This window comes from Triticum dicoccoides, chromosome 4A, assembly GCF_002162155.2.
Source record: "Triticum dicoccoides isolate Atlit2015 ecotype Zavitan chromosome 4A, WEW_v2.0, whole genome shotgun sequence".
In the NCBI taxonomy this organism is placed as follows: Eukaryota; Viridiplantae; Streptophyta; class Magnoliopsida; order Poales; family Poaceae; genus Triticum; species Triticum dicoccoides.
The window spans coordinates 636,214,832-636,238,707 of NC_041386.1; the positions used below are offsets into that span (position 1 = coordinate 636,214,832).

General features: G+C 45.1%; 1 pseudogene; it reads right to left on the bottom strand.

Annotated features, from left to right (window-relative positions):
* Window positions 1-15,016: 15,016 nt before the first annotated feature.
* Window positions 15,017-19,271, bottom strand: LOC119287583 (annotated as a pseudogene).
* Window positions 19,272-23,876: the final 4,605 nt, after the last annotated feature.

Here is a 23,876-nt window from a genome sequence, read left to right on the forward strand (position 1 = left end):
GAATTTTGTGCATGAGATTTGTAGTTGGGTAATGAATTTTATTGGCAAGTTAAGAAAATGTAGTAGTTGTAGGTGTTACTACGGTGATTTGGAGTTTGTATAAGCCAGGAACAATGTTTGTATCGGTAATGTGTATATCCTTATTATTCAGCCAATGTGATAGCTCAAGCGGTTCACTGGCTTAATTTTCAGTCAGGTATTTAAAGACGTGTAATACACGAGCTGCATGCTAGAGGATCAAAGTTGTTGTTGGAGGTTGCGCGTGATGTTTGGATGTTCAGTGTGCTGCTGGCCATGGCCACCTCTCTTGTCTTGCTGATTCTTGTTTGCTAGGCTAGACTGTTACTGTCAGTGCCAACAGGTTTTAGCTCCGTAGCAGTCGGTTGGTCGATTTTGATGTTGAATCAATTGCAACGGGTTTCCTGTTGCTGCTCCAGCTCGAATCCCTCTTTCGGTCTTTCCCTCTTCCTTCTGCTGTGACTAAATTCCGAACAGCTGTATTTCCGTTATGCAAAATTAATGGAAAGGGGGTAATGTCCGGATAGGAAAAAAATTGTATAGTCAACATATTGTCACAAACTTGCAGTAGCAACTGATCAAGTTATCTGGTTTATTCAGAGTGTCGAGTCATCGCAAAGGAGGGAACACAACACCTGCCTGCAGCTTCAGGATTTGGCTACTGTGCACAGGCCGAGGAAACAAAGTCGCATACATTCTATCTATCTAGATGCACAAGCCGAGGAAACATATACTCCCTCTATTCCTAAATACAAGTCTTTCTAGAGATTACACTATGGACTACATACGGACCAAAATGAGTGAATTATAATCTAAAATGTGTCTATATATGTTGACCGGTATGAGGGCCTGGCCCATCTTCACTGTTGGTATAGGGCCCAAGCCCATGTGTGTGACCTAGATGAGAGCAACCAGAGTTATATGCGTGTGTGACACACGGGAGTAGATGTCAGCCGCCAGACACACCAAACCACATGTATGTGGGTATGCCTCTCTCGTTCTACATGGTATCGGAGAGCTGGGGCGAGGGAGGAAGGCGCCAGCGGTAGAGTCGCCAGCGAGGCGGCGGGGTCCGGCGGAAGACGAAGGCGGCGGAGCTGGGCGCGGGCTGCTGGAGAGGAGCATGCGCTGCGGGCTGCGCGGGAACTAGAGGAGTACGTGGCGCGGCTACGCGGAGGTGCAGACGTGCAGTGAGGTGTGTGCGTGTGGAGTTGCTGCTGAGCTTCTGCTGCTGGTGCTAGTGGAGAAGGAAGTGTTGCTTGTAGCTGCGGTAGAGAGAAGGGTGCGGCTGCTGTTGGGGGTACTGGCTCGATCTAGTACAGTCGTGTGTGCTTCTGCTGCTGAGGATTGGTAGAGGAAGAAGAGGAGGTGACATTGCTGCTGCTCGCCAGAGGAGGAGGCTGGCTGAATTGCAGGTGGTGCTGCTGCTTGCAGGTGCTGGGTGCTGTTGGTGTAAGTTTTTTTTCCGCTGCTGGTTGAAGAAGAAGAAGAGGGGAGGCAATCATGGGGGCTGAACTCACTGCTGCTCTAGAGAAACTTGCGCAGCTCATGACTGCGAAGGCCGAGGGGTTACCTCCTGCAAGTGACGCCATCATTGTGCCCCACGCAGATCAGGTGTTCAAGCTTGAGCTCATGCCAAATGATGTCAAGCTGAATGGCGTGAGCAGCTACCTGAGCTGGTCGAGGCGCGCCTTGTTGATCTTGAAGACAAAGGGTCTGACGGAGTATGTTCTTGGAACGGTTGAAGAACCGGCTGACAAGGCGAGCCCAGAATGGAAGAAGTGGAGTGTCACCGACTCTCTGATTTTGGCCTGGATGTTGAACTCCTTGATTCCAGCCATTGCCATGTCTGTTGAGGCATTGCCAACTGCTTCTGCTGTGTGGAGCATGTTGTTCACAAGGTATTCCGGTAAGGGAAACCTGATGCTCATGTCTCAAATTGAAGACAAGATTCATGTTGTTCGTCAAGGTGACAGAAGCGTGCTGGTGTATGTGAACGAGCTGCAACACCTTTGGGCAGATCTGGATCAGTGTGATCCCCTTGAGATTCCACATGCAGAGTCCATGGAGCTTGCCAGGAAGTGGGTTGAGCGCAGGCGTGTGGTGCAGTTTCTAAAGGGCCTAGATCAAGCTTTTGAGAGTAGACATGCTGCGATGCTACATCAGCCGACGCTTGTGACCCTTGATGAGGCCATTGCTGCGATGTCCCAAGAAGAGGTACGCTTGCAGTCGAGAAGGGGAGTTGGAAATGAATCTGCTTACAGGGTGGCTGACCAGCGAGGGGTGTGTCACAATTGTGGTCAACCAGGGCATATCAGCCGTTTCTGCATTGGACCTAGGAACGTCAGAGGCCGAGGGTACAGTGGTGGCAGTAGCAGCCGAGGTGGTTGGAATGTGAGTCGTGGTTGGAATGGGAGTGGCGGTTCTTGGAATTCACCCCATTGGAATGCTCCTAAGGCAAATGTAGTTGCTTCAGCTGCAGGGAAGCAGCCTGTAGGAGGACAGGAGACTGCTCCCAGCTATGCCAACTTTGTTGATACAAATGAAGGTAACGTTGAACACGCATCAATCGCAGCCCATAAAATAAACTCTGAATGGGTGCTTGACTCTGGAGCATCACAACATCTTGCTGGAGACTTTAATGAGTTTACATCTTATGTTCCACACTCTCTTGCACATCAGAAAAACATTCACACAGCAGATGGCACAACCCAACCCATCATAGGTGTTGGGACAGTCAACTGCACGCCGAGTCTTGAATTATCCTCAGTGTTGCATGTGCCCGCTTTTCCTGTGAACTTACTGTCCTTGAGTGCTTTGGTTGACCAAATAGATTGCCGAATAATTCTTGACAAGGTTGTGTTCTTGATCCAGGAGAGATTGACGGGCAGGAGTCTTGGGACTGGAACAAGGTGTAGGGGGCTGTGGTACATGGACTGCAGCATGCCGGGCCAGGAGGGATTGCACATGCTAGCTGCAATTGCTGAGGATAAGGAGATTAGAGCACTGATCCATCACTGTAGGATGGGGCATGTGTCTTTTGACAAAATGCATCAAGTATTTCCTGATGTAATGAGTGGTGTGGACAAGAGCAAGCTGAAATGTGATGCATGTGAGTTTGCTAAACATACCAAACACTCGTATGTGAGTAAGGGGATCAGGAGCATCTCTCCTTTTGTGTTGATCCACTCTGATGTATGGACATGTCCAGTGTTATCTGTCAGTGGTATGAAGTACTTGTTGGGAAACGTAGCAATTTCAAAAAAAATTCCTATGCACACGCAAGATCATGGTGATGCATAGCAACGAGAGGGGAGAGTGTGATCTACATACCCTTGTAGACCGACAGCGGAAGCGTTAGCACAACGCGGTTGATGTAGTCGTACGTCTTCATGGCCCGACCGATCAAGCACCGAAACTACGGCACCTCCGAGTTCTAGCACACGTTTAGCTCGATGACGATCCCCGGACTCCAATCCAGCAAAGTGTCGGGGTAGAGTTCCGTCAGCACGACGGCGTGGTGACGATCTTGATGTACTACCGTCGCAGGGCTTTGCCTAAGCACTGTTACAATATTATCGAGGATTATGGTGGAACGGGGCACCGCACACGGCTAAGAATATGATCACGTGGATCAACTTGTGTGTCTAGGGGTGCCCCCTGCCCCCGGATATAAAGGAGCAGGGGAAGGTGCGGCCGGCCAGGAGGAGGGCGCGCCAGGAGGAGTCCTACTCCCACCGGGAGTAGGATTCCCCCCTTTCCTAGTTGGAATAGGATTCGAGAGGGGGAAAGAGGAGAGAGAGAAGGAAGGGGGGGCGCCGCCCCCCTCTCCTTGTCCTATTCGGACTAGGGGGGAGGGGCGCGTGGCCCAGCCCTGGCCACCTCTCCTCTCTTCCACTAAAGCCCACTAAGGCCCATATACCTCCCGGGGGGTTCCGGTAACCTCCCGGTACTCCGGTAAAATCCGGATTTCACCCGGAACACTTCCGATATCCAAATATAGGCTTCCAATATATCAATCTTTATGTCTCGACCATTTCGAGACTCCTAGTCATGTCCGTGATCACATCCGGGACTCCGAACAAACTTCGGTACATCAAAATGCATAAACTCGTAATATAACTGTCATCAAAACCTTAAGCGTGCGGACCCTACGGGTTCGAGAACAATGTAGACATGACCGAGACACGCCTCCGGTCAATAACCAATAGCGGAACCTGGATGCTCATATTGGCTCCCACATATTATACGAAGATCTTTATCGGTCAGACCGCATAACAACATACGTTGTTCCCTTTGTCATCGGTATGTTACTTGCCCGAGATTCGATCGTCGGTATCTCAATACCTAGTTCAATCTCGTTACCGGCAAGTCTCTTTACTCGTTTCGTAATACATCATCTTGCAACTAACTCATTAGTTGTAATGCTTGCAAGGCTTATGTGATGTGCATTATCGAGAGGGCCCAGAGATACCTCTCCGACAATCGGAGTGACAAATCCTAATCTCGAAATATGCCAACCCAAGATGTACCTTTGGAGACACCTGTAGAGCTCCTTTATAATCACCCAGTTACATTGTGACGTTTGGTAGCACACAAAGTGTTCCTCCGGCAAACGGGAGTTGCATAATCTCATAGTCATAGGAACATGTATAAGTCATGAAGAAAGCAATAGAAGCATATTAAACGATCGGGTCCTAAGCTAATGGAATGGGTCATGTCAATAACATCATTCTCCTAATGATGTGATCCCATTAATCAAATGACAACATATGTCTATGGTTAGGAAACATAACCATCTTCGATTAACGAGCTAGTCAAGTAGAGGCATACTAGTGACGTTTGGTTTGTCTATGTATTCACACAAGTATTATGTTTCCGGATAATACAATTCTAGCATGAATAATAAACATTTATCATGAAATAAGGAAATAAATAATAACTTTATTATTGCCTCTAGGGCATATTTCCTTCAGTCTCCCACTTGCACTAGAGTCAATAATCTAGATCACATCGCCATGTGATTTAACATCAATAGTTCACATCACCATGTGATTAACACCCATAGTTCACATCGTCATGTGACCAACACTCAAAGGGTTTACTAGAGTCACTAATCTAGTTCACATCTGTATGTGATTAATACCCAAAGAGTACTAAGGTGTGATCATGTTTTTGCTTGTGAGAGAAGCTTAGTCAACGAGTCTGCCAAAATTCAGATCCGTATGTATTTTGCAAATTTCTATGTCTACAATGCTCTGCACGGAGCTTCTTTAGCTAATTGCTCCCACTTTCAATATGTATCCAGATGAAGACTTAGAGTCATCCGGATCAGTGCCAAAAACTTGTATCAACGTAATCCTTTTACGACGAACCTTTTGTCACCTCTATAATCGAGAAACATATCCTTATTCCACTAAGGATAATTTTGACTGATGTCCAGTGATCTACTCCTAGATCACTATTGTACTCCCTTGCCAAAATCAGTGTAGGGTATACAATAGATCTGGTACATAGCATAGCATACTTTATAGAACCTATGGCTGAGGCATAGGGAATGACTTTCATTCTCTTTCTATCTTCTGCCGTGGTCGGGCTTTGAGTCTTACTCAATTTCACACCTTGTAACACAGGCAAGAACTCTTTCTTTAACTGTTCCATTTTGAACTACTTCAAAATCTTGTCAAGGTATGTATTCATTGGAAAAAAAACTTATCAAGCGTCTTGGTCTATCTCTATAGATCTTGATGCTCAATATGTAAGCAGCTTCACCGAGGCTTTCTTTGAAAAAAATCCTTTCAAACACTCCTTTATGCTTTGCAGAATAATTCTACATTATTTCCGATCAACAATATGTCATACACATATACTTATCAGAAATGATGTAGTGCTCCCACTCACTTTGTTGTAAATACAGGCTTCACCGCAAGTCTGTATAAAACTATATGCTTTGATCAACTTATCAAAGCGTATATTCCAACTCCGAGATGCTTGCACCAGTCCATAGATGGATCGCTGGAGCTTGCATATTTTGTTTAGCACCTTTAGGATTGACAAAACCTTCTGGTTGCAACTCTTCTTTAAATCCATTAAGGAATGTAGTTTTGTTTATCCATTTGCCAGATTTTATAAAAATGCGGCAATTGCTAACATGATTTGGACAGACTTAAGCATCGCTACGAGTGAGAAAATTTCATCGTAGTCAACACCTTGAACTTTGTCAAAAACCTTTTTCGACAAGTCTAGCTTTGTAGATAGTAACACTACTATCAGCGTCCGTCTTCCTCTTGAAGATCCATTTATTTTCTATGGCTTGCCGATCATCGGGCAAATCCATCAAAGTTCATACTTTGTTCTCATACATGGATCATATCTTAGATTTCATGTCTTCAAACCATTTCGCAGAATCTGGGCTCATCATCGCTTCCTCATAGTTCGCAAGTTCGTCATGGTCTAGTAACATGACTTCCAGAACAGGATTACCGTACCACTCTGATGCGGATCTCACTCTGGTTTACCTATGAGATTCGGTAGTAACTTGATCTGAAGTTACATGATCATCATCATTAGCTTCCTTACTAATTGGTGTAGTAGTCACAGGAACAGATTTCTGTGATGAACTACTTTCCAATAAGGGAGCAGGTACAGTTACCTCATCAAGTTCTACTTTCCTCCCACTCACTTTTTTCGAGAGAAACTCCTTCTCTAGAAAGTTTCCGAATTTAGCAACAAAAGTCTTGCCTTTGGATCTGTGATAGAAGGTGTACCCAACATTTTCTTTTTGGGTATCCTATGAAGACGCACTTCTCCGATTTGGGTTTGAGCTTATCAGGTTGAAACTTTTTCACATAAGCATTGCAACCTCAAACTTTAAGTAACGACAACTTTGGTTTCTTGCCAAACCATAATTCAGATTATGTCGTCTCAACGGATTTAGATGGTGCCCTTTTTAACGTGAATGTAGCTGTCTCTAATGCATAACCCCAAAACGATAGTGGTAGGTCGGTAAGAGACATCATAGATTGCACTATAATAAAGTACGGTTATGACGATCGGACACACCATTATGCTGTGGTGTTCCAGGTGGCGTGAGTAGTGAAACTATTTCACATTGTTTTTAACTGAAGGCCAAACTCGTAACTCAAATATTTTACTTTTGCGATCATATCGTAGAAACTTTTTTATTTTTGTTATGATGATTCTCCACTTCACTCTGAAATTCTTTGAACTTTTCAAATGTTTCAGACTTGTGTTTCATCAAGTAGATATACCCATATCTGCTCAAATCATCTGTGAAGGTCAGAAAATAATGATACCCGCGTGAGCCTCAACACCCATCGGATCACATACATCAGTATGTATTATTTCCAATAAGTCAGTTGCTCGCTCCATTGTTCCGAAGAACGGAGTCTTAGTCATCTTGCCCATAAGACATGGTTCACAAGCATAAAGTGATTCATAATCAAGTGATTCCAAAATCCCATCAGCATGGAGTTTCTTCATGCGCTTTACACCAATATGACCTAAACGGCAGTGCCACAAATAAGTTACACTATCATTATTAACTTTGCATCTTTTGTCTTCAATATTATGAATATGTGTATCACTACGATCGAGATCCAATGAACCATTTTCATTGGGTGTGTAACCATATAAGGTTTTATTCATGTAAACAGAACAACAATTATTCTCTAACTTAAATGAATAACCGTATTGCAATAAACATGATCAAATCATATTCACCCTCAATGCAAACACCAAATAACACTTATTTAGGTTCAACACTAATCCCGAAAGTATAGGGAGTGTGCGATGATGATCATATCAATCTTGGAACTATTTCCAACACACATCGTCACTTCACCCTTAACTAGTTTCTGTTCATTCTGCAACTCCCGTTTCGAGTTACTACTCTTAGCAACTGAACCAGTATCAAATACCGAGGGGTTGCTACGAACACTAGTAAAATACACATTAATAATCTGTATATCAAATATACCTTTGTTCACTTTGCCATCCTTCTTATGCGCCAAATACTTGGGGCAGTTCCGCTTCCAGTGACCAGTCCCTTTGCAGTAGAAGCACTTAGTCTCAGGCTTAGGACCAGAATTGGGCTTCTTCACTTGAGCAGCAACTTGCTTGCCGTTCTTCTTGAAGTTCCCCTTCTTCCCTTTGCCCTTCTTCTTGAAACTAGTGGTTTCGTCAACCATCAACACTTGATGTTTTTCTTGATTTTTACCTTCGTCGATTTCAGCATCACGAAAAGCTTGGGAATCGTTTCTGTTATCCCTTGCATATTATAGTTCATCACGAAGTTCTACTAACTTCGTGATGGTGACTAGAGAATTCTGTCAATCACTATCTTATCTGGAAGATTAACTCCCACTTGATTCAAGCGATTGTAGTACCCAGACAATCTGAGCACATGCTCACTAGTTGAGCGATTCTCCTCCATATTTTGGCTATAGAACTTGTTGGAGACTTCATATCTCTCAACTCGGGTATCTGCTTGAAATATTAACTTCAACTCCTGGAACATCTCATATGGTCCCTGACGTTCAAAACATTTTTTGAAGTCCCGATTCTAAGTCGTTAAGCATGGTGCACTAAACTATTAAGTAGTCATCATATTGAGCTAGCCAAACGTTCATAACGTCTACATCTGCTCCTGCAATAGGTCTGTCACCTAGCGGTGCATCAAGGACATAATTCTTCTGTGCAGCAATAAGGATAAACCTCAGATCACGGATCCAATCCACATCATTGCTACTAACATCTTTCAACACAATTTTCTCTAGGAACATATCAAAATAAACACAGGGAAGCAACAACGCGAGCTATTGATCTACAACATGATTTGCAAAATACTACCAGGACTAAGTTCATGATAAATTTAAGTTCAATTAATCATATTACTTAAGAACTCCCACTTAGATAGACATCCCTCTAATCCTCTAAGTGATCACGTGATCCAAATCAACTAAACCATGTCCGATCATGACATGAGATGGAGTAGTTTCATTGGTGAACATCACTATGTTGATCATATCTACTATATGATTCACGCTCGACCTTTCGGTCTCCGTGTTCCGAGGCCATATCTGTATATGCTTGGCTCGTCAAGTATAACCTGAGTATTCCGCGTGTGCAACTATTTTGCACCCGTTGTATTTGAACGTAGAGCCTATCACACCCGATCATCACGTGGTGTCTCAGCACGAAGAACTTTCGCAACGGTGCATACTCAGGGAGAACACTTCTTGATAATTAGTGAGAGATCATCTTAAAATGCTACCGTCAATCAAAGCAAGATAAGATGCATAAAAGATAAACATCACATGCAATCAATATAAGTGATATGATATGGCCATCATCATCTTGTGCTTGTGATCTCCATCTTCGAAGCACCGTCATGATCACCATCATCACCGGCGCGACACCTTGATCACCTATCGTACCATCATTGTCGTCTCGCCAATTTTATGCTTCCACGACTATCGCTACCGTTTAGTGATAAAGTAAAGCATTACAGCGCAATTGCATTGCATACAATAAAGCGACAACCATATGGCTCCTGCCAGTTGCCGATAACTTGGTTACAAAACATGATCATCTCATACAATAAAATTCAGCATCATGTCTTGACCATATCACATCACAACATGCCCTGCAAAAACAAGTTAGACGTCCTCTACTTTGTTGTTGCAAGTTTTACGTGGCTGCTACGGGCTTAAGCAAGAACCAATCTTACCTACGCATCAAAACCACAACGATAGTTTGTCAAGTTGGTGCTTTTTTAACCTTCGCAAGGACCGGGCGTAGCCACACTCGGTTCAACTAAAGTTGGAGAAACTGTCACCCGCTAGCCACCTTTGTGCAAAGCATGTCGGGAGAACCGGTCTCGCGTAAGTGTACGCGTAATGTCGGTCCGGGCCGCTTCGTCCAACAATACCGCCGAACCAAAGTATGACATGCTGGTAAGCTGTATGACTTATATCGCCCACAACTCACTTGTGTTCTACTCGTGCATATAACATCAACACATAAAACCTAGGCTCGGATGCCACTGTTGGGGAACGTAGTAATTTCAAAAAATTTCCTACGCACACACAAGATCATGGTGATGCATAGCAACAAGAGGGGAGAGTGTGATCTACGTACCCTTGTAGACCGACAGCGGAAGCGTTAGCACAACGCGGTTGATGTAGTCGTACGTCTTCACGGCCCGACCGATCAAGCACCGAAACTACGGCACCTCCGAGTTCTAGCACACGTTCAGCTCGATGACGATCCCCGGACTCCGATCCAGCAAAGTGTCGGGGTAGAGTTCCATCAGCATGACGGCGTGGTGATGATCTTGATGTACTACCGTCGCAGGGCTTCGCATAAGCACTGTTACAATATTATCGAGGATTATGGCGGAAGGGGGCACCGCACACGGCTAAGAATATGATCATGTGGATCAACTTGTGTGTCTAGGGGTGCCCCCTGCCCCCGTATATAAAGGAGCGGGGGAAGGTGCGGCCGGCCAGGAGGAGGGCGCGCCAGGAGGAGTCCTACTCCCACCGGGAGTAGGATTCCCCCTCTTTCCTAGTTGGAATAGGATTCGGGAGGGGGAAAGAGGAGAGAGAGAAGGAAGGGAGGGCGCCGCCCCCCTCTCCTTGTCCTATTCGGACTAGGGGGGAGGGGCGCGCGGCCCAGCCCTGGCCACCTCTCCTCTCTTCCACTAAAGCCCACTAAGGCCCATATACCTCCCGGGGGGTTCCGGTAACCTCCCGGTACTCCGGTAAAATCCGGATTTCACCCGGAACACTTCCGATATCCAAATATAGGCTTCCAATATATCAATATTTATGTCTCGACCATTTCGAGACTCCTCGTCATGTCCGTGATCACATCCGGGACTCCGAACAAACTTCGGTACATCAAAATGCATAAACTCATAATATAACTGTCATCAAAACCTTAAGCGTGTGAACCCTACAGGTTCGAGAACAATGTAGACATGACCGAGACACGTCTCCGGTCAATAACCAATAGCGGAACCTGGATGCTCATATTGGCTCCCACATATTCTACGAAGATCTTTATCGGTCAGACCGCATAACAACATACGTTGTTCCCTTTGTCATCGGTATGTTACTTGCCCGAGATTCGATCGTCGGTATCTCAATACCTAGTTCAATCTCGTTACCAGCAAGTCTCTTTACTCGTTTTGTAATATATCATCTTGCAACTAACTCATTAGTTGTAATGCTTGCAAGGCTTATGTGATGTGCATTACCGAGAGGGCCCAGAGATACCTCTCCGACAATCGGAGTGACAAATCCTAATCTCGAAATACGCCAACCCAACATGTACCTTTGGAGACACCTGTAGAGCTCCTTTATAATCACCCAATTACATTGTGACGTTTGGTAGCACACAAAGTGTTCCTCCGGCAAACGGGAGTTGCATAATCTCATAGTCATAGGAACATGTATAAGTCATGAAGAAAGCAATAGCAACATATTAAACGATCGGGTGCTAAGCTAATGGAATGGGTCATGTCAATAACATCATTCTCCTAATGATGTGATCCCATTAATCAAATGACAACATATGTCTATGGTTAGGAAACATAACCATCTTCGATTAACGAGCTAGTCAAGTAGAGGCATACTAGTGACGTTTGGTTTGTCTATGTATTCACACAAGCATTATGTTTCCGGATAATACAATTCTAGCATGAATAATAAACATTTATCATGAAATAAGGAAATAAATAATAACTTTATTATTGCCTTTAGGGCATATTTCCTTCAGTACTTTCTTACGTTCATTGATTGTCATTCTCGGATGACTTGGGTCTATCTTATGAAACATAAAGATGAAGTGTTTTAGTGTTTCAAAGTCTTTTATGCACTTGTTCAGACTCAATTTAATGTGAAAATTCAAGCACTCAGATCTGACAATGACACCGAATATGTTAACAAGGCCATCGGTTCCTTCATGTCAGACAAGGGCATCCTACATCAAACATCTTTCCCGGACACACCTCCTCAGAATGGGGTGGCAGAGAGGAAAAATTGCCACCTGCTGGAGGTGGCCCATGCATTGATGTTCACCATGAATGTGCCCAAGTTCCTGTGGAGTGAAGCTGTCATGATGGCCACCTTCTTGATCAACCGCACACCATCCCGGGTGACAGGTATGAAATCACCGTGTGAGTTGGTTTTCACAGAAAATACATTCCCAGTTCCCCCCAAGGTGTTCGGTTGCACTTGTTTTGTTCATGATCACAGGCCATCAGTCAACAAACTGGATCCTCAAGCAGTCAAGTGTATTTTTATTGGGTATTCTTCAGGACAAAGAGGGTACAAATGCTGGAGTCCGTCTGAGAGGACGACATTTGTGAGCATGGATGTTACGTTCCGTGAATCAGAACCCTTTTATGGCGAGCAAACTGACCTAAGCGTCTTGTTTGAAGAACTTGACCAATGTCTCCAACCGGAAATTGGTCAAGAGGGGGAGAGTAGTGATAGTGATAATTATAATTGTGGTGATGTCGATTCAGTGTTGCAGCAACCAATCGAGGGTGATATTCCGGTACAGGGAAGCGAACAGCAGCCCCAGAAAATGATAACACCACAGAGTGAAGGACCGATTGTGACTGATGGGGTGCCAAGTCAGGCAGGTGGTGCTCCCACCCAGATCGGTTGTGTACCTAGGTGGACGGTAGAGCAAGAGGAGCAGCTAAAGGTGTATTCACGGAAGCAAGGTGATGCTTCTCATAGGTGGCAGAAGGTGAATGAGGAGCATAATCCTCAAGTATATTCAAGACGACAACATCATGTTCAGGGGGAGCAGCCAACACAGATGCAGGGGGAGCAACAAGGCAGCAATGCAAGCTCAGTTGACACAGAGGACTTGCCAATTGCTTTGAGAAAAGGTACTCGAGAAAAAGCAGGGATACCCGGGCCAAAGTATGGGTTCGATGCCAATGATATTGGAAATTATGTTTCCTATGAAGCATTATCTCTAGCCCACAAATCATTTGTTGCTTCTCTTCAGCTGGTGTCTCTTCCAACTGATTGGAAGGCAGCAAAAGTGGATCCAAAGTGGCGAGCAGCTATGATAGAGGAGCTGGAGGCATTAAGTAAGAACAAGACATGGGTACTAACACCTCTTCCAAGAGGAAAGAAGGCAATTAGCTGCAAGTGGGTATACACCGTGAAGCAGAATGCATAAGGGAAGATTGAAAGGTACAAAGCAAGGCTTGTGGCGAGGGGGTACAGACAGACCTACGGCATTGACTATGATGAGACCTTTGCTCCAGTAGCAAAGATGAACACTGTGAGGATTCTGATCTCATGTGCAGCAAATTTCGGGTGGCCTTTACACCAACTTGATGTGAAGAATGCCTTCTTGCATGGGGACTTGAAAGAGGAGGTATACATGGATATTCCACCTGGGTTCTCAACTTCTAAGACTGCTGGTAAGGTATGCAGGCTAAAGAAAGCTCTTTATGGACTAAAACAGTCTCCAAGAGCTTGGTTTGACAGATTTAGACGGGCTGTGCGTGGCATGGGGTATGGACAATGCAATGGTGACCATACATTGTTTTATAGATACTCTAAAGGAAAAATGACCATCTTTGCAGTTTATGTTGATGATATCATTATCACCGGCGATGATGACATAGAGATAGCAAGGTTAAATGGGTGTCTGAGTAAGGCATTCGAAGTTAAAGATCTTGGTCGACTCAAGTACTTCCTTGGTATAGAAGTGGCAAGGTCTGGAAAAGGAATAGCTCTTTCTCAAAGAAAGTATACCCTGGATCTCCTCTGTAATGTTGGCATGTTGGGTTGTCGACCTGCTGCAACCCCAATTGATCAAAATCATAAAGTGACCGCCCAATCAGGTGATCTGGTGAATAAAGAAAAATATCAGCGATTGGTGGGAAGATTATTGTACTTGTGTCATACACGACCAGACATTGCATTCGCAGTAAGTGTTGTGAGCAGATATATGCATGAGCCTAGGAGTGAACATCTCGAGGCAGTATATAGAATCCTGAGATACTTGAAGGGTTCTCCTGGGAAAGGATTGATATACAAGAGTCATGGACATCTTGTCGTGGATGGTTATTGTGATGCTGATTGGGCCAGCTGTCAGGATGACAGGAGATCAACCTCAGGCCATTGTGTTTTCGTAGGAGGAAATCTAGTGTCTTGGAGAAGCAAGAAACAACCCGTTGTTTCCAAATCAACCGCAGAGGCTGAATACAGAGCCATGTCTCAGGGATTGAGTGAGTTGTTATGGACAAGAAATCTATTAGGAGAGTTGAAGATACTAAAGACTAGTTGTATGAATATATGGTGCGACAACAAGTCAGCAATTTACATAGCAAACAACCCAGTTCAACATGATAGAACCAAACATGTGGAGATTGACAGATTCTTTATCAAAGAAAAACTGGATGCTGGGATTATCAAGATAGAGTATGTGAGTTCAGGACAACAAATTGCAGATTGCTTGACTAAAGGACTGGGAACTAGAGAATGCAGTTCAGCATGTGACAAAATGGGAATGATAGATATCTACCACCCATCTTGAGGGGGAGTGTTGACCGGTATGAGGGCCTGGCCCATCTTCACTGTTGGTATAGGGCCCAAGCCCATGTGTGTGACCTAGATGAGAGCAACCAGAGTTATATGCATGTGTGACACACGGGAGTAGATGTCAGCCGCCAGACACACCAAACCACATGTATGCGGGTATGCCTCTCTCGTTCTACAATATACATCCGTATGTAGTTTGTAGTGGAATCTCTAAAAAGACTTATATTTAGAAACGGGGGGAGTATGATGCATGAAGGAGGATTATCATTCAATTTATCCAAACATATTCATCGGTACATTACATACAGAAACTTATATCTAGATGCACAAGCCGAGGAAGCAGCACACATTCTATCTATCAAGATGCACAGGCCGAGGAAACAAAGTCGCATATATGCTGCATGAATGAGGATTATTATTCGACTTATCCAAACAGCTGTTCGCCTGTCACCACCTTCGAGTTTGCATCAGGCAGATGTTCATACAGGTGGGTTAACAGTTACCAGCTTGTCCAGACTTGAATCAAAGTAATCATATTCATCGCTGCTCCACATTTTATGTACAGAAACATATATCTTTGCTCCATCTTAAATCGTCGTGTAGCACCAAAGATAGACGATTGTGAATCTATCTAGAACAAAATGAACGGAAGAGATATGCTAGTCAGACCAAAAGTGCATGTCCACCGCGCGGGCTATCCAGCCTTCTCACTATAAGAGCACCCTTACATCATTCAGGCACCAAGCCTCCTTCTCCAGCAGACATAACAAAATGACGAAACGAAACAGCACAAGCATGAACTACCAAAAAGAACTCCACGCTGTCCAGCCAACCAATAAAACTATCTGAAATGACATTGAAGCTATCGACCTAACTTTGCTGAGTGAGATATCATCAAGCCTGTTGTCCTGGCGGCGCCACCAACGCCCTCAAGTCAGCTCTCAGATGCAGCACGCCATCGATGAAGAGGTTGTCGTTGGCAATGCATGTCGACCATGGAACCTCAAAAAGATCACTGCATCCGGGCATCCAATCACCGCCGAAGGTATACTTGTGCTCCCACCTGGTCATGAATTTTCCTGACGATCTTGTCCTTGCAGCGAACTCAAAGTCTACTGTCAAACATGTTGGCCCCTTTGTCATCTTAGCCGTTGCTATAAAGAGGCCAAACCTGTATGCCTTGCCCTGCTCATCCATTTCACAGTACGCCATGAGACGAAAATCCTGTCCAGCAAGATGGAACAAGTGCGTGGAAATGTGTCCTTCTGGGAAGAGTCGGGAGCACTCCCCACGCGTTAGATCCAAGTAAACAATGACCTGTGGGCAGGGCCGGCCGAATTCAACCACTTTGATTGGTTTACGCCAGTAAGCTCGCTGTGGGACTTGCCAACAGGTTGTTGTGCCTGCCTCAATAGTGCCTTGCTCATGTGCTGGGTAAGCTTTGTGCAAGAGTGCATCAGTAATAAGCTTCTTTGTTTGCTCATTGTCCGTATCATCATCACTGCATGTCAGGACTTTATGGAGTTTTACTCCAAGTCATATGACTGAAGCGCACCAGCGGAAGTAAACGAGAACTCCATATCTTCTGCCCTTCCTCTGTTTCTGGGTATTGCTTGCATGCCCACTCAAGCAGAAAGCTATATACGGTATCTTCAGATCTTATCTGTAGGTCAGTACTAGAAAAGATGGCTTCAATACCAGCAAGAGGCATGTCCATCAATTCATCAGAGAACCTGGAACAGGCAAATCATGCCATGAGTAGACACTTCATGCATGATTTTGTGAAAAAAAATGTCGACACTTTTTTTCTTTTTTGAGGAAGATGTCTAATGCTTTCTTGGAAAAGAAAAAAAGTAGCTGTGATCACTCACTTGGCGAAAACCTTGTATTTGCCGGCGAGGAATTCCTTGGCTGCATCTGTCAGATGCCGAATTTCAGCAGCCACTGAAGTGGAGCATGGGTAATCTAGGTAGAGCAACGCAGACTCTCTGGTCATAGGCAAGTTTGTGAGTAACTGGCTACAATGCCTCATGCAAGCAAGAACCTCAAATTTATCAGCGGCCATCAAGATGTCGAGCAGAAGATTGGGCTCAGTTGTTGTCAACTTTCCAGTGTACATAAAGCTCAAAATCTCCATCATGACAGTTTCCTCCGTTCCTAGTAGAATGAAACAATGAGGCATAAGGGTTTATGATAACAGTTCAATAATAAAGAACTAAATGGCAGATTCTTTGTGTGTGAATTACAACAGTAGACCTCCTTTATTGAGGAAAGCTATCCATGCAGATGCAGAAGATTAAACGTGGACAAAATACCTATTTGGTAGTTAAAGGCGATGGTGAAAACTGAAAAGAGACTTAACCCTTTCATTATGAAAAAGAAAAAGGAAGGGCTGACAGAAACTCGGAGATGGAATCCATATAATACCATAAATAATCGATGTTTTATATTAAAAAACACACAGTGTGTACAGACTACAGAATAATAACAGTGTCACAACAGAAAACTAGGAAAGACTATAAAGGAAAGGATGTTATCAGTTTACCCGAATCAGCAATTCGGAGTGTTAGATGCCTCTGATCAGACTCTTTCATGCCATTTGAGAAAAGCTACGGTGAATAAAGCATATTAGGAAACATGAACTGACCATAAGAAATGAATCTCAAAAGGTTATGAGAATTACCTTAAGAAAGAATGGACTATTTGCAGCGAGAACCAACGAATTGATGTAAATGGTCTTCACTCGTAAAACTGGCACGGGCACAATGGTCCAAGAAGAGTCAATACTTTTTCTATCTGTTCATCACAGAAAGAATACAAAGATCATAGAGAAATAAAGGGCAATCTGGGGGAAATACAGTAATAGGCGTAAAACACAACCACTAGAGAGATTCTGCTGTTAAGATAATAGGAACACTCAGTTCTTCTATGTATGCATATTCGTTGATTCAACAATCAGAAATATGGTAAAATGATTAACAAAACATCATGAACATTCAAATTCATTTAGCTGCATCAAGAAATCTGAGCATGCTCGCTGCTTCCCGAGTAAAGTAATAGTAAATGTCATCCCAAGGACCCTATTAATATATCGTATAATACTACTCCCTCCGTTCCTAAATATTTGTCTTTCTAGACATTTCAAATGACTACCACATACGGATGTATATAGACATATTTTAGAATGTAGATTCACTCATTTTGCTCCGTATGTAGTCACGTGTTGAAATGTCTAGAAAGACAAATATTTAGGAACGGAGGGAGTATAATGGTGCCCAACTACAAAAGAACGGACAATAAAGTGTAATATTGTTATCTTGTTAATCAGTATTTTATACCACGCAAACGTCTAGTGGCAGAATCAAGTTGAAGCAACTAACAGGAACACGTGTTTAACTAAGAGTTGGTTGGTATCTTGGCATCATTGGCATGTAACTAGTATGTTGCACGTGTGGAGAAACACGCAACCTGAAAGAGCTACCCAGTTGATCATCAGACTGTATCAGTAGTAACAACTATACCAGTACATCACAGGTGTTGATACTACATTAAACTAAACGATGATCAAGCAGGCTAATATCTAGTAAATGTTTCAGTAAATAAGGCAGACTATTGGTCGATTTTAAATGAAGAGCAGGGAGCAAGGTTGTGAAGAGCTCTAGAGCAGGAACCCGCCCCTCCACACCTTCTCTCTAAATATATATGGCGTATCACAGTTGCTCGTAGAATCAAAATTTCTACAAAATGAGGGTTATAACCCAACCTCCTTATCTTCCAAATATACATCCATTATGTGAATAAAAGATTTGACAATAATATGTTCTTCCTGTTTGATTCGTCGGTACAAATTTTGTCAGGAAATTTCTTGTATGAATAATCTGGCATGTTAATGTAAGCTTACACAAACCAAATCCAGGGAACCGTAAATCTTCAAGCACATAAAGATTTTCTCTACAATCTAATTGAGCAATATATTTTCAGAAACAAACGCTTTGTGACAAACTTGACTAGGAATCACACCATGAAGATTACAAGGTAGCCAATTCACAAAAGGACAGCATTGTCAGCTTGAACAGTTCGATGTTGTTTGAACATCACCACTGCTAGCTCAACCAATATGTGACCAATAATTTGCTGCATTCTAGTTGGATGTATGGACGATTTACAATTTGTTGATTGCTTCATCTGAAAGGATTTTATTTGTTAGAAAACCTCCATAATCAGGCAATTCTTAAATTCACACAGCAACAGGTGAGGCAAGCTACGTGAAGTGAAGGAACAGCAGGAATCGCAAATAAGCCACAGATTTCACACGGATCCATATCTGAATCGCGGTAAACAGCAGAGAATCATACACATGAATCCGTCTAATTCCAAGGGCGTGGGAGGAGTGAGGCACTATACGGACCTGCTTCCTCCTTGTGGAGCTCGTCGCAGTGGAACGCCAAGTCGGGGAGGGATCCTCCGGCGACGCCGTCGCTGGCGACGACCTCCAGCCGCAGCACCCGGTCGGAGAAGCTCTCTGAATTGAACGCGAACTCGAAGCTGGGCAACCCGCCCGCGCGCGAGATGTCGAGGCCCATCCCCGCCTCCGCCGCCGCCCCCGCGGTGGCGGCACCATCGCCGCCGGCCATGCGCTCGCCGCCGCTAGAAAAGGTTGGAGGCGCGGGGCCGTGGCCGTGGCCGTAGCCCTAGCCGGATGCTTCTAGAAGGCGAGGTCGGTGGCACTCCTCCACTGTCGAACCTTTTCAATTTTTCGGAGAGAGGAGGGGAATGAGACTCTTCAGTCTTTGTTATAAACCAAAAAAGAATAAATAGCCAGCCGTTTGATTGCTTCTCCTTGCACGGCACGCCCTGGACTAAATGGGCCCGGCACGCCAATATGCGGGCCGGGCCAGACTGGCACTCGTGCCACGTTTTCTGGACTAGGCACGACCCATCGGACGAGACTTGCCTGCTACATGCGTGTGTTTCCATCTGTGCTCCCGCATACGTGCTTGATTTGATTGAAACAAAATAAGGCTTGACCCCACCCCCTTAAAATTAGGGGAAGATGATTAAATTATAGAAAGGAAAAAGAAAAAAGGACAGCCGTAGGATGAAGTGAAATTACGGATGGGAGCATGCACGTTTAACCTATCGTCGGATTTTTGTGTTGTTTTGGGTAATTGTCTTGCCATAAAAAAGAAAAAAAGAAATGGGTCCTTGTCCAAGCATCCATTTTACCTAGGCCCTGCAAATTTTCTCAAAGCCCCTAGAAATAGGGGCTCTTCCCTCACCGTGAAAACCCATCTAGAGGTCGTGATGTGACAAAAGTGTTTGATGCGCGCCAACTCTATGTTGTTGTCACTGACCATCTACCCCTTTGCAGGGCCGGTCCTGAGATTTTGGGGGCCCGGGGCGGAACCAAAACTGTGGGCCCTTAGCGTCAATAATATAGTAGTAATAGTGGGTATATGCATATATGTAATGTTTACAAATATACACTTAAATGCATTAAAATAGTATGCATATTAAATAATTATACATGTTACCTTTAAAAAATCAATCCTTGATGCAAAGTTACTTACGATGGAGTCGATGTCAATCTAATCCAACAACTTCTTCTCAGTGCATAACATTGCCAAACCATTTAAAGTCGGTGGAGTCATTGTCTCAAATAGTTCTTCAATATTTGTATCTTTGCAAAGCTTCTTTCAACCGGTGCCACAATTATATGCCTGTAAATAAGATTGATAAGCAATAGAGGCATTAGGATAAAAAATGACTTCCCTAACATGCTAGAAAATCACATAGTACACCACACGACGAAGTGAATTTATAATCTTTAATTCACAACCGAAAAGGCAAAACTGGATGTTCATCAACACTAGCAGATTGTGCATGTGCACCTGTTGAAATAATTGTACTATCAGACTAACTTACATTTTTATCATCTATATTGATGTCAACATTTTCCTGTTGTTAAGATTCAGAATTCCCATCAATTTGGTTCTCTTCCTCCACAAAATCACCAATTCACCATTTGGAATCTACGAAGCATATTACCTTGATAATTTTATCAAGAGCGCCTTTGATGTATCAACTCGTCCACATATTGTACTATCTTTGTTAACCATGCTGGAAATAAATAAATAATGGCATCAAAGGCTGATAGGGACCAGCCATGCACGATGTATGCAAAGGGAAAATTGGTTAATTTAGTACTGAACATATAGGGATTAGGGAATAGTATAATATACCTTGGATGGATTGGATCGTTCAGCGATGAGATGTGGATCGCATCGGCTAGCTCTAGCGACTAGCGCTCGGCGATGTGTGTGCGTATGTCAGCGTCTGAAGACGGGAGAGAAAGCGGCATCGCGTATTGACTACTGACTGCATCTTGCGATCGGGGCGCCCGGGAACAGAGATCGTCATCGGCGAGACGGCTAACTGGCGATCTATTAGGAAGGAAATTATAAGAGAGAAGGAGCGTAATGGCGTGCTTATTATCGCGAAAAAGTCGGCGTGGGATCTGGGGATTGCTAGGCGATGGAATAGGAAGAAGTTCGCTATGTTTGCCAGCTCCTCACGCCTGGCTACCTCACGGCCCATATAGTTTACGCGCTACCTACGTACACATACACCTGCGGAGGGGCCCCTGAATTGTGGGGGCCCGGGGCGGCCGCCCCCCCTGCCCCCCCTCAGGGCCGGGCCTGCCCCTTTGTTGCCGTCGACCAGCATGCAACCCCACACGCCGACCTTCCCGCCTTTCTATTTTCATGTGCACACATCTCCCTTGGCCACCTTCACATAGCACCTCTGCGGTCATCTCCAATGGCACCAATCGTCTTCACTGCCTGCCTCCCATCTTCTCGAGCTTCAACCTCAGCGGCAAAAGTATCAGGTGATATGGGGCGTCCCCGTGTTCCCATGATACGAGCTCCCGAGAGCCCTTGGATCTGGGATCCGACAGTCATAGGCCAAGCCCCAGAAGCTGAGCCCGAATATTGGATCCATGGAGATTTTTTTTCTTTTGCAAAGTTACAGAGCTTAACCCAGTACCATAGGAGCTCAGATCCATGGCCATATCATGGGGGCATGGGACGCCCCTTAATCACTTGATATGTACCCCCACATGAGCAGCCACCGCGACAAGGATGGACATCATGCATCCATGCCCTGCATCTCGATTTGTCGCTAACATCCTCCATCCTGATCCCGTGTACTCCAACCCGCACCGACCACGCGCAAAGGCACCCAACATGCTCCACCGACAACGTGGATACATCACCAATTATGAGCTCTCTAGCGGCAAAGCGACCATAGCACTCCACGTACATGGCGCTAGGAGTGCATTGACCCACTGTGACAACGGTGGGCGGCAAGAGCTCGAAGGGCGGGGTGGAGAATGGAAAAGAGAGAACACGAAAATAGAAAAAGATAAAGATATTGTAAGTTATAAAAATCAGGGCGAGAACCGGGGGCTAGTGTTGGAGTTGGGGACATTTTCTGGCTGAGAAAATGGAGACTAGCCTATGTTAGCCTTTATGGGTAATTATTGGAGATGCTCTAATATGGCACCACATATGAGACCTTCTATTCCCCGCATTTACGTGGCGCTCAATGAGTAAACACGCACCCTCCTCCCCTGTGTGGTTTGGGCCGACCCAAATGTTCACGAAATTTGAAATTTGTTTCCAAATTTTGAAAATTGTTCATGAATTTTAAAAAATGTTCCCGGATTTAAAAAAAGTTCACGAAATAAAAAAATGTTGCAAATTTAAAGAAAATGTTCATGAATTTGTTCTCCACTTGAAGCAACGCCCTCGCGTCATCAGGCCAACTGAATGTCCAATTAAAGTAGAGCCCCCGCGTCAGGGGGTACGCGTTACCTCCCTATTACCCCGACCCATGCCGCGCTAAATAGGATCCGCTCCACCATACATGGGCGGAGTAAGGGGGTGCCCAACCAGGCAGACCCAAAGAATCTGAATTGCTTGTTGAAAGTAGGTGAACAGTATTTTTAATCTAGATAAGAAGTTCATCTCCAGATAAATAGATGGCAGCGCGCGCTAGATTTGGTGCACCGCTTCGAGCGCACCTATAAATTGCCGCGCTCGCCACACGGCCTCCACACTGCCATGCATACTCTCCTCGCTACTCTGCCGCGCTTGCTCGCCTCTTCGTCGCCCCCACCATCACGCGCCGCCATGGATCGTCTGGCTACCGCGGCGTCCGCGAGCGCCCCGACGGCACCTACTACGCCGAGATCCGGTCTGGCGACGTCCGGCTCGGCCTCGGCACGTTCCGGACCGCGCACGAGGCCGCCCGCGCGTACGACGCGGCGGCGTGGCGCCTAGAGAGGCCGCCGGCGCAAATGAACTTCCACGATATCCTCACGCGCGAGCAGGGGCAGGACGTCGCCCCTCCGCCTCGTCTTATCACGGACCAGGACCGTGCGGAGCACCGTCGGCGGCAGCGCCGCCTCCTCGTCGCTGAGGAGGATGAGCGAGCCATGGCGGAGTGGAGCCGGCACCACCCGGAGGACGTCGCGGCGGAGCACGCCTTCTGGGCGGAAAGGACGGCAAAGCGCCGCGTGGAACGGTTGGAGAGGCGTCGGAAGAAGGCCCTGACGATATCGTAGTGCGATATCGTTGAGGCAGGTGGGGTGTCGATCTTTGAGGATAATGATCCTCGTTGGAAGGACATGTGGATCGATACCTCGGACAACACCAGTCCGGATGAGGACGAGGACGACTCGGAATAGGGTGTAGTCGCACCATAGTTTATGTAGTTGCACCGTAGTATGTAGTTGCATTGTAGTTTTATCTATCTATATTATCGATCTATGCTATGAACTATAAAAATATCTATGTATCGTTTTTATTACTATGAAATATGTATCGTTTTAGCGCGATATGTATGCAATGTTTCGTGCGATAGTGCGCGCTGCATTTCAGCGCGTCTGCTAGAGCTACGCGCGCGCGCTAAATTTTAGCGCGGCTGCTGGAGCCAGCACTGCCGGCCGCGCTTTTTCAGGCGATGGGCGCGCTGCAAAGTACTTTTTAGCGCGCCGCGCGTTCTGCAGCTGTTGGAGATGCTCTCACACATGTTTCCTTTCATTTAAATGCACATGCAAATCATCCACATCATCAGACGCGTGCAAACAATTAACGCTTCACATCATCAAGCGCCACACAACCATTCAACTTTTCAGTTTTTAGCACTTTCCACCACATGCAAGGCCTCGACATTATCAAGCACGTGAAA